The sequence below is a fragment of the Macrotis lagotis genome, chromosome 1 (assembly GCF_037893015.1).
Source record: "Macrotis lagotis isolate mMagLag1 chromosome 1, bilby.v1.9.chrom.fasta, whole genome shotgun sequence".
Classification (NCBI taxonomy): domain Eukaryota; kingdom Metazoa; phylum Chordata; class Mammalia; order Peramelemorphia; family Peramelidae; genus Macrotis; species Macrotis lagotis.
In genome coordinates, this window is record NC_133658.1 from 69,237,470 (window position 1) to 69,249,246 (window position 11,777).

Here is an 11,777-nt window from a genome sequence, read left to right on the forward strand (position 1 = left end):
GCAGACAAAGGCAAAGCAAACTAGAAGAGATCTTGGGAGGCACTGAATCATCAACAGACTCAGAAGTTTTCAAAGTTCTCAGTCCACCAATGGTGAGGGGGTCAAAAACAGATTACCAGGGTCTCTTTTCTAGTGCTGAAACAGGACTCTGTCGTTTTTCCATTATTTAGATCTTATTCACAGTCATGGATGGTGGTCCCAAGGCAAGGAGGAACACTAGCTTAGCAGAGTTTGTGATCTCAAGAGAGCAGAGATATGCCTCTAAGTTACAGGACAGAAATGTAGTGTCATCTCTCCTTGGATAATACCACCTTGAAAAAACTGAAAACTTACAGGACCCTAGAAGTATCTCTGAAAATATCAGCACTAAACCTCTGGAAACAGAGCCCTATTTTAACAGAATTAAATTCAATTAATAGACTGGGGAAATGACTAAACAAAAAAAAAATCTGACCATAGAAAGTTACTACTATAAAAAGAACTTCTAATAATTGTTTTGAAAATGTGGGTATTTTCCAAATTTTTCTGATTTCTTTCAGATGAAGACCTAATATTGGCATTGCTGTATCATAGGGTATGATCAGTTTTATTGCTCTTTGAGCATAATTTCATATAGCCCTCCAGAATGGTTGGATTAGTTCACAATATCAACAGTGTATCAATGTCCCAAACTTCTCAAAATCTACCCAACATTGCTCATTTTCCCTTTCAGTCATCTTAGCCAATCTGATAGGTGTGTGGTGTACATCACAGGTTTTTTAATTTTCATTTCTCAAATCAATAATTATTTGGATTTTTTATTTGAGTATACATCTATATATATATATATGTAATATATATATATACACACACATATATATATATATATATATATATATATCATAGCTTTAATTTCTTTACCTGAATATTGCCTGTTCATATCCTTTAACAAATTTTCAATTGGGGGATGACTTATGAACTTATAAATTTGTTTAAACCTTTATATGTTTATTGCATTAATATCTAAAAAGCATGCATTTATTATTTCTGCCTTTCTGCATTTGATTATATAGTTTTTATGCCTTAGTATGAGGTCAATTTGGTATAGGTGCCATGTTCTGCAGAGAAAAATGCATATTCTTTTCGATTTCCATTCAGTTTTCTCCATAATTCTATCATATATAAGTGTTCTAATACTTTATTCACATTATTAACTTTCTTCTTATTTATTTTGTAGTTGGGTTTATCTAATTCTGAGAAAGGGAGGAGGAGATCCCCTACTATTATATATAGCTTTGTTGTCTATGTCTCCTTGCAATTCATTTAACTTCTCTAAGAATCTGGATGCTATACCACTTGATATACATATATATATATATATATATATATATATATATATATATATATATTATATATATATTTATATATATGTTTATTAAGGATATAACTTCATTCCTATGATTCCTTTTAAGAATACGCTTCTTTCCATAATACTTTTAATGAGATGCATTTTTACTTTTTGTTGTTTGATATCAGGATAACTATCCCTGATCTTTTTAACATCCACTGAAGAATGATGTGTTTTGCCCCAACATTTTACTTTTTAAGATGTGGGTATCTCTCTGCTTCAAATCTGTTTCTTGTAAACAACATGTTGTAGGATTTTGGTTTTGAATCTATTCTGTTGTCTGCTTCCCTTTTATGAGAGAGTTCATCCCATTCATATTTTCTGTAAGATGATTAAATCTATATTTTCCTTCATGCTACCTTTTCCTGTATACTTTTCGCTTTCCTTTACTCTTACTTCTCTTCAATAATGTTTTCCTCCTTTTCCCTTTTACCTTTTCATTTAAATTTTACCTTCAACTTAATCTTTCCCTTTCCCTTTCAGGTCCCCTTTTATCAGTCACTACTTTCTGGTAGAGTAGGAGAGATTTTTAAACTCAATTGAGAATGTGTTGTTCCCCCTCTGGACCAAATGTATTGAGAGCAGGATTTACTATATGTTCACATCCTCTCCTAGTTGTCTCAAAATAGACCTTTGTGCCTTTTCACCTGGTGTAAATTATCCACTAATGCCAAGCTGTCTTCTAATATAGTCCTTCTTCTTAATGCCTTTTAACTCATACTTAGAACCCCTTCATCAAAATATATTCTTTTTATCTGTTATGATATAAGTACCATTCTCAAAAGTTGATTACTTGCTTGCTTGAGCTTGCTTGCTTGATTGATTAGCAGTATTGCCTCAGCTACTAAGTACCCTCCAGTCTGTTTCATTACAAATATATTTCACAAGTCAGAAACTGCATCAATTATAATTGATTTATACTACTCCTGTTTATAATCCACTCACAACACATTCCCTCCAATTGTAATAAAAGCATCAAGCAAAACAAAATCACTTTATGATCTTTTCATGTCAAGTTCCATTAAGCTCAAGTTATCCCTCCATCACTATGATACTCCAATCATAGCTCTACAACCCTGCCCCAACCAAATTATCAGGTACATTTTCTCCCTCTGTACCTTTAGAATCCCAACCATGGTATTATAGCCCTCCTTATCGAAAATATGGGTTAAGAAAAGATCACTTCCTAAACAATTTATGTCCTACTCCCACCCTCTGTCTCTATTGTACTACAACCCTCCATAACAAAAATATCTAATAAAGTTACTGAATAATTAAATTATGTATAGAGTCCCTAATTATCCTCCCTTCTTCTGTTTCTATGGGAAATACTACACTCATAATAAACACAGCTTCATATTTCATTTATACCTCTATCCTCTAAGTACAATTCCTTCAACAACATTCAACCCTTTAACTATCCTAAGTATAATATTTAAGATTTATAAGTGTTATCTTCTCTTGTGGAAATGCATACAATTTAATGTTCTTTTCCTCCTATTTCCCTTTTCATGAATATCTTGAGTCTTGTATTTGAAAAATCACATTTTGTCTTTAGTTCTGTCTTTTTATTTGAAAATCTTGGAAGTTCTCTATTTCATTCAAATCCATCTCTTCCCTGTACCAGAATATGGGGAATTTTTCAAGGAGATTAATTCTTGCTTGGAATCCAAGGTCCATTTTCCTCCAACATATTCCCCATGTACTCTGGTCCTTTTATGTTTAAACTGAGGAGTTTTTTTGGTAAATCTGATTCTGTTTCCTTCCTTTTAGATTGCTTGTGGTATTTTCTCCTTTAGTTGAGAATTCTGAAAATTGGCTATGATAGCCCTTGAAGTTGTTTTTCCCTGTGGTCTCTTTCTGGAGGTGTTCTATATATTCTGTCAGAAATGATTTTGGCTTCTTGAATTAATATATTAGGACAATTTTCCATGATAATTTCCTGAAAGATATTTTCCAGGCTCTATTTGATGTTCGCTCTTGGGTCGATCAATAAATTATCATATATCTCTGCTGGATCCATTTTCCAAATTATTTGCTTTTGCCTAAAATGTACTTTACATTTTCTCAGTTGTTTTCTGGAAAACTTTTGGTTTTTGTTTGATGGAATCTTGGTATCTCATAGAGTCATTAGTTTCTATTTGTCCAATTCTAATTTATAGGGTAATTTTTTTCAGTTAGCTTTTGTGTTTCATTTTTCAGTTGGTTTATTTTACTTCTCAGTGAATTGTTTTCTTTTTCTAGTTGTTTAATTTTACTATTTTGTTGAGTTGCCTTTCCTTTATACTTGCTCAATTTTATTTTTTGATGAGCTGCATTCCGTTTCCAGTTATTTTTGAAGGAGCTTATTTCTTCAGTCAGTTTTTCATAGTTCCCCTGCGTGACTCTCATTTCCTTTTTCTCCCATTTTTTAATCTTTCTTTCTTCTTTGTTTTTTAAAATCTCTTTCAAGCACTTCCATGAGATTTTGGATTTGAATCCAATTGATAAACTCCTTTAAGACTTCCCATGTATATGATTTGTCACTGCTTTCTTCTTTTAAGATGACATTTTTATCATCTCTATTTGAATAATTGCTTTCTATGTTTAGTACTTTTTGGGTTTTTTTTTTTTTTTGCTCATTTTGATAATTGATCTCTTGTGGGTACACAGGCTATTCTAACAGCCATGACACAAATCATCGCCAAGTAAACCGCCACCTGGACAATCTCAGGAGCTGGCTTGCCTCCCTGAGAGATAACGTGAGCTGGAGTCCTTGGGAGCCAGGGTCCTTGGGAGCTGGACATTCCACCCCACTGTCCAAGGGCACTAGATACAGCTGTACCTTATCATCTCCTCCCTAACATAACCTCCTATCCTGTAATGCAAGAAGCTGCACCTACACATTGCTTGCACCACCATAACAATTACCTCATTAGTCTTTGTTCTACCTCAGAAGACCTAAATATATATATATATATATATATTTATATATATATATATATATATATATATATATATATATATATATATATGTAATAGCTAAGCAATAATAAAATTGAGCTGGAGGCATAAGGCAGTAGTGGCTTGACTCCTTATTCTCAGCTCCCCTCCTGGAGGGAGGTTGCCGCTGTGGGCCCCAAGGAACCAAGCCACAACAATCTCTACTCCCAGGTGTAGGGAGTATAGTCTGCGATTTTTGTGCAGGGTTTGTGGTCTGATTCCTGGCTTAACATTGACCAAGATAATACCTATGTAAGCCAGTCATTTTCTGTGCAGACATTTGTTCCCTACCCAGTCCTGTCTGCAGCCCCAGTGTTCCCAGGTCTTAGATTTTGACTGAACTTGGGACATTCTCTGATAGCCTTTTATCTAGCTACCAGGACACAGGGTATTGTGTATTTGCAGGATTTGGAATGCATTCTAGCTAGAAGCCTCCCTGTTGGACTGAATGGAGGAAAGGATTCTAAGAAACAAAATTGCCAGCTAGGTTCTATTTCCCATTTCCCCCACCCCTGAAAAGACAAACCTTCACTGAAGATCCTCAATGATGTCTGCATTTGAAAACTTGTTTCAATCTTTGTTTTGTGTAGAATATGTATGTTTAATGTCTGTGTAGAGGCTTAATGTAATATTTTGTAGGGAAAAGCTCTGATGCATGCTAGCTTCATGACATCATCTTGGCACTACCCCAGCAGTCTCTAGTAGCTTCTACCTTAAAGTATCATAGAGTTAGGAATATGATAGTCTGAAAAGTAAAAGAGCCTTCAGTTCTACCAAGAATCAACTATCCAGCAAAATTGAGCTTATTCGTTCAGGCAAAAAGATGGACATTCAAAGAATTAGAGGACTTTCAATTTTTCCTGATAGAAAGAACAGAGATAAACATAAAATTTGACTTTCAAGTTCAAGACTCAAGAGAAGTATAAAAAGGCAAACAAGAAATGCAAATCATAAGGCTCTCAGTAAAATTAGACTATTTACCTTCCTACATGGGATGATGATACTGGTAACTCATAAGAACTTTGTCCTTGGTAGGACAGTTAAAAAGATTAGATAGATAGCTAGATAGAAAGAAAGATAGATAACCAGATAGAGATAGAGAGGACATAGAGGTGAGTTTATATGATATATAAAAATAAAATCAAGATGTAAGGGAGGGATATATGGGAAAAATGATAAAGGTAGAATGGGATAGATTCTCCCACATAAAAGAGGCAAGAAAAAGTTTTTACAGTGAAGGGTAGGGAGGGATAAGAGAAGAATAAATGAACCTTATTCTCATTAGAATTGATTCAAAGAGTGAATAATGTACACATTCAGTTGGGTATAGAAATATATTTTACTCTGATGATGTTTGCACTTTGTTCTCAAATAAGACCATCACATCAGGGGAGATGATGTACATGAATTAGATCTTAGTTAAGTGTGTGCTGTACTAAGTCACCAGACTCACTTTCTGCTCTGGGACCATCTGGGTCCACTGTAAGATAGCATTCAGGATGACTGGAGATGAGCCTGGATGTGAGTCAATCAGGGTTAATTCCCTTGCACAAGGTCAAACAGATTGTAAGTGTCATATGTCTCAGGGTAAATTTGAACTACTCCCCCCCCCCCCCCCGGACTCCAAGGGTAATTACCCTAAACAGAAAATGGGAGAGAAGCAAGGGTAAAGGAAAAGGGATTGATAGAAGTAATGACAGATTTGAGGAAGTGATAGTCAGAAGCAAACACTTTTGAAGAGGGACAAGGTAAAAGTAGAGAGAAAACAGCAGGGAGAGAAATAAGTGTAAAATAGTTCAAAATACAAACAGAGAGAAAAAATTGAATCACATTTCACTTATAAAGATTTCCTTTCTCAAAACCCTAGAGAATATAGTCAAATTTTTAAAAATAACTCTTCTCAAATAAATTATCAAAACATATTAACAGTTTTAATTAAGTTATATATCTATATCTATATCTATATCTATATCTACATAGATATATATAGCCATATTAAAAAATGCTTTAACTTTCTGTTGATTGGAGAAATGAAAATTAAAATCTTTAAAATTATCTCACAAATATTGGATTTAATACTAGGAAAGAAAAGGCAAATTACAAATGTTGGAGGAGTTGTGGGAAAATTGAGACAATGCATTTGCTGAAGCTTTGAACTGAATTAACCATTCTGTAGAGCAATTTGGAACTATGCCCATAGGGTTATCTAGAAATAATGTTTCTTATCAAAGAATATCATGACATCAGGGGAAACAAATTGAATTTCAGACAAGCTAAGCTACCAGTCTCATTTTTTTTCTCACGCAGTCATCTGGGGACAGTGGACAGATATAAATTAGGATGAGTGGAAGTAACCCGGGATATAAGAAAATCAAGGTTAAGTGACTTGCCCAAAGTCACAGCTCATAAGTATCTGAGATCCCATTAAATCAGGTCATCCTGATTTCAGGGCTGGTGCTCTAAGCATTGTGTGAACTACCTCCCCTAGAACCATTTATAGTCATCCTCTCTCTCCCAAGAAGAAAGTGAGACTGGTAGCTTAGCAGAGAACCCCATCACTCAAATCCAATTCATTTGCTTGTCATGGCATCATCTACCTGAAATCATTGTACTGATTTAGCAATACAATCACTATATATGTATATCAAAAGAGATTTTTCTAGAAAAATTAAAGTGCCTTTATGTATAAAAATATTTATAATTCTCTTTCTAGTGGCAAAGAATTAGAAATTGAAGGGAATTACGATGGAATCCTATTCTACTATAACAAATGATGAGCAAGATGCCCTCAGAAAAACTTCCATGAGCTGATGCACAGTAACATGTAGTGTGTATGAAGTAAAAGGAATGCTGTAAAATGATCAGCTGTGAATGATTTAGCTTTTTTGTTATTAAATACTAAAACACTGAAGTGGAACAATCTGTTCCCAATTGGAACACAGAATAGGGCAACCTGCAGTATGACCATGGACTACTCAAACAAGCTTAGAATCATTCTACTTGATCACGATTACGACAACTAGTCATTATTTGTGACTTGTAAAACTAAAAGAAGTCTAGTAAAGTAAATATGATAATATAATGTGAATAGAAGACCCTGGACTTGAAGAAAGAAGATAAACACTTAATTTCCAATTTCTGTTCAAATAAACAAACAACATCTATATTTTCATAACACTATTCAAGGTTCAAAGATGATAAAAAGTTTGAATAAGAAATATCCTTATGAATATTTTATTATAATAGATCAAATATCAGCACTGTTAACTAAGATACATATGTTTGAGAGCTGGAAAATAAATTTCTTAAATAAATATTCTAAGCATAAATCCCATGGAGAATTATGGAAGAATGTCTTGATGTTTTAGCAACTTGAATAATAATGTTTTGTGTTTACTGTTATGTTTAATAAATTCTGTACAATTGTCAATATTTTTGTTTCTTTGTTTTTGGAAAGGAATACATATGCATTTTTAAGCCTAGAAGATTAATATCCTTTTAAATTGTAGTGCTAGAGAAGGCTTTTAAGAGTATGTTAAACAGCTGATCAGTTCATTTAGTAGTTAAAGAAATAATTCAGAAGGTTCACTGGAAATTCAAAATCAAAAGCTGAAGCTTAAATTCTTTCTTCATATAATAAGAATGGGACTTATTGAAAAAGTTTGTGATTTTGGAAAATATTAAGGGGAAAAAGAAAAGGGGATGCCTTAAGGATGAGAGGCATCAAACATGAACTTGGACAGATATTGAAAGATAGGTGATAGATTGTCCTGGATTGCTGTTGTTCATGGAATCATGGAAAATAAGGTGTGACTGAATGATTGAACATCAAAAATACTTGTTAGCTAAATTTTAATGTTCTTAGAGGAAATGTTATATAAGGGAACAAACTATACATAAGATGGAACAACTCTATATTTAACTCTTGACTGTGTAATACTATGTTCCCTCCTTCTTTCCTTCCTTCCTTCCTTCCTTCCTTCCTTCCTTCCTTCCTTCCTTCCTTGACACTAGCTTATATGCACAACAAATACTATTTCATTTCTTCCTTATAAATATGGGAATATTCCTATCCTCATTTTATAGTTTGAGAATTTGCTATGATCACACAGCTAGTAAATATATGAGACCAAATATGAATTTAGGTCTTTCCTATTTCAGACCATATTTTATATCATTAGGAGAAAACTTTTTTGGTTTATTGAAAAGAATTATGAACAATAAAAATTAATATAGAATATAGAAAGAAATATTTAGGAATCAGAGTATTAGTGCAAAAATGATAGAATTCTAGTTTTAGAGATTCGAGGGACCTCAAAGTAGTCAAAAAAGTTCATTTTTCTCAGTGGAAACTGAAGGTTAGAGTACTCCAATGACTGACATAAAATTATACAGACTTAAAAATTAGCTAATACATTTTAATTATGTTAGAAAAGAAATTGAATCTGATAATTTAAGAATTTTATTCAATCTACAAACTTTGATTAAACATCATTCATAATAAATTTCAGAGAACCAGAAAGCAAAACAATCTCTTTATTAGGGGTTTCCAAGAGATGAAATAGTATGAGTTTGGAGGGACCTCTGCAGGCATCTATTCCTTCTTAAATCAGAAAGGACCATCATTATCAAATATGAATCCTGTGTTCAGTCAGGTTCTGGAATAGACTTCCAATGAGAATGAAGTCATATCATTTGAAGAACCTCGTTATAGTTTTGATTAACTTTTAAAAAATAGGTTTTTCACCTCCCAATAGAGGGCCTTAAGTAGCTCTTCATACTTTCTATGAATGAAATTCTTGTCCTAGGACCAACATAACAAATATAATCGTTTTGGGTAATTATAGCTTTCCAAATATTGATAGATAGCTAAATAATATAGAAACAGAGGAGAGATCTGGATTCAGGAGGGTTTGAGTTTCATATCTTACCAGTTACTTATCAGCTGAATGACTCCTGGAAAAACTTTTAACATTCCTGTGTCTTACTTTCCTATTTTGTTAAATTGAGATAATTGTAGCACCCAATTCTAAGGGTTATTGCAAGCATAACATGAAATAATATTTGGAAAGCACCGTAAAGTGCTTTTTAAATGCTGCTTTCAATGGCAACTATGATGATGATGATGATGATGATGATGATGATGATGATGGTGGTCATGGTGGTTGTGGTAGTAGTGATGATTGAATGTATTTTTATTTAGGTTAAAGACTGACATTTCCTTCAAACAATCTTTATATGACCCCTTCAACATCCTGTTGGTTCTTTGGACTCTCCACTTTTCAATCTGTTTAAATTTTGTCACTCAAAACACAGCCCAATTAGCCAGAGTGGCAGTCTAATTGATGACTTATCCAGTATTCCCTTCTATCTTTCCATTGTACTAATTGCAGGCTCAAAGATAAATCAGAGCCAGCTACCTTTGGCCAGAGAGGAGATATATGTTTTTTCCTTTATCTATTCTGATTTTCATAACCTCATTTTTCCAGTTGTCATTACCACCTATAAGATGCACCCTATCACTCTTATGCTGAATGCTTCATCACTAATCTGACTAGAGGACCAATCCAGTCTAATTTTTAGATGCCATCTTCCTTTTTGAAGACCTACTATTTTGTAATAATTCCAAAAGCTCTTTGATCCCTTCACATTGACTTTAACACTTCCCCTTCCTGAGCCTGAATGCTTCCAGGCTTTTCTCTTTGTCATGAGCAGTTTTTAATCTATGACATCATTAAACTGCCTTTTAATTAATAAAAAGACAAAGAATTAATATATGACCATCAAGAAAAGCCTTGTCTTAACTGCTATCTCTCCTATTTAGAATATGAGTTCATTGACAGCAGGAACTATCTCAATTTTCCTTTTTGTTCAGCATTTTGCACAATATTTAGACTATAGTAAGTACTTAAATGTTTTTCCATGTCATTATATAAGGTCAAGTAGCAGTAAGACCATCACCAACTTTTTCAAGGAAGCTATGCCTCTCTTAATGTAAACTAATGTTATATTAAGTGTTTTGGATTAACTCATTCAGATTTTGATTGTGATCCTTCTGTTCACAAAAAGTCCCCAATTCTTTATGGAAAAACTTCTGTTTAACCATGTTTTCCCCAACTTAAATTATAAAGCTATTTTTTAATTTTAAATTTTTATTTCCAGTTCCAAATTCTAAATTCATCTTCCAGACCTTTTCTCACCCATTGAGAATGCAAAAATTACCATATTATATGTATATCTCTACCTATATCCAGACACATATATAGGTAGATATAAATATATGAAATCATGAAGTCATGTAAAACCTAACAATTTCCACATTAATCATAAGGGGGGAGAGTAAAACAATAAAATGTAAAAGGAAATATTCTTAATTTGTACTCAAACTCTTTTGATTTCTCTCTGGAGATAAAAAGCATTTTTCATCATGGGTCCTTTGGTTTTATTGTGGATCATTTTATTCATCATAACAGTTAAGTCTTTCACAGCTGATTTTTGTTAAAATTTTTCTGTCATTATATACAATATTGTCCTATTTCTGTCACTTCGTTTTGAATTAGCACATAAAAGACTTCTCATTTTTTTCTGATATTATGCACAGTTTTATCACCCTTCGGACACAATTACAAACTGTTCTCAGAATAGTTGAATTAGTTTAAAATACTACCATTAGTTCATGATTGTACTTATTTTTGAACATTTTATCCAGCATTTGTCATTTGGCAATATGATGGGTGTGAACAAATGTCTCAGAGTTAATTTAATTTTAATTTCTCTTATAATTAGAGCATATTTCATATAATTATAGTTATAATTTCTTCTTCTGAAAACTGCCTGTACATTGATCATCAATTGATCATCTATCAATTAGGGAATGACATTGATTTTTTTTTTTATTATAGCTCAGTACCCTATTTATTTCAGAAAGGAAATCTTATTCAAAAAACTTTTCTGGACTTCCAGCTAAGATGCTGGAGAGAAGATAGGCACAGTTCTAAAGTCTCCTGATCTTCCCTTGTAAATAATATGTAACAAACCTCTAAACAGAAATCCTATAGACAAAAACCAGAAAGAAAAGCCAGAATGACATCCACCTCATGATCTGTCTTCTGAGATTGTGGATTGAGTCCAAGCTTAGATGGCAGAGTCTGCCAGGAGCTCAGGACCAGTGAGAACTTGGGAACCTGGATCAGCCACTGATTAGCCTGATTAGCAGCAGGGCTGGAGACCAGGAGCCTGAGGGGAGGAGAACTGGACTAGGTTGATCAGCAGGGGGGCAAGAGCTCTGTTGACTGCCAGGGCTTGTGTCAACTAGGGAGCAGAGGCATGGGTGGTGGGGCTGAACCAATGGAGCTTGCCAGCAGGGTTAGAAGAAGAGTTCCTGAGCAGAACAGTTGCAGAGACATTA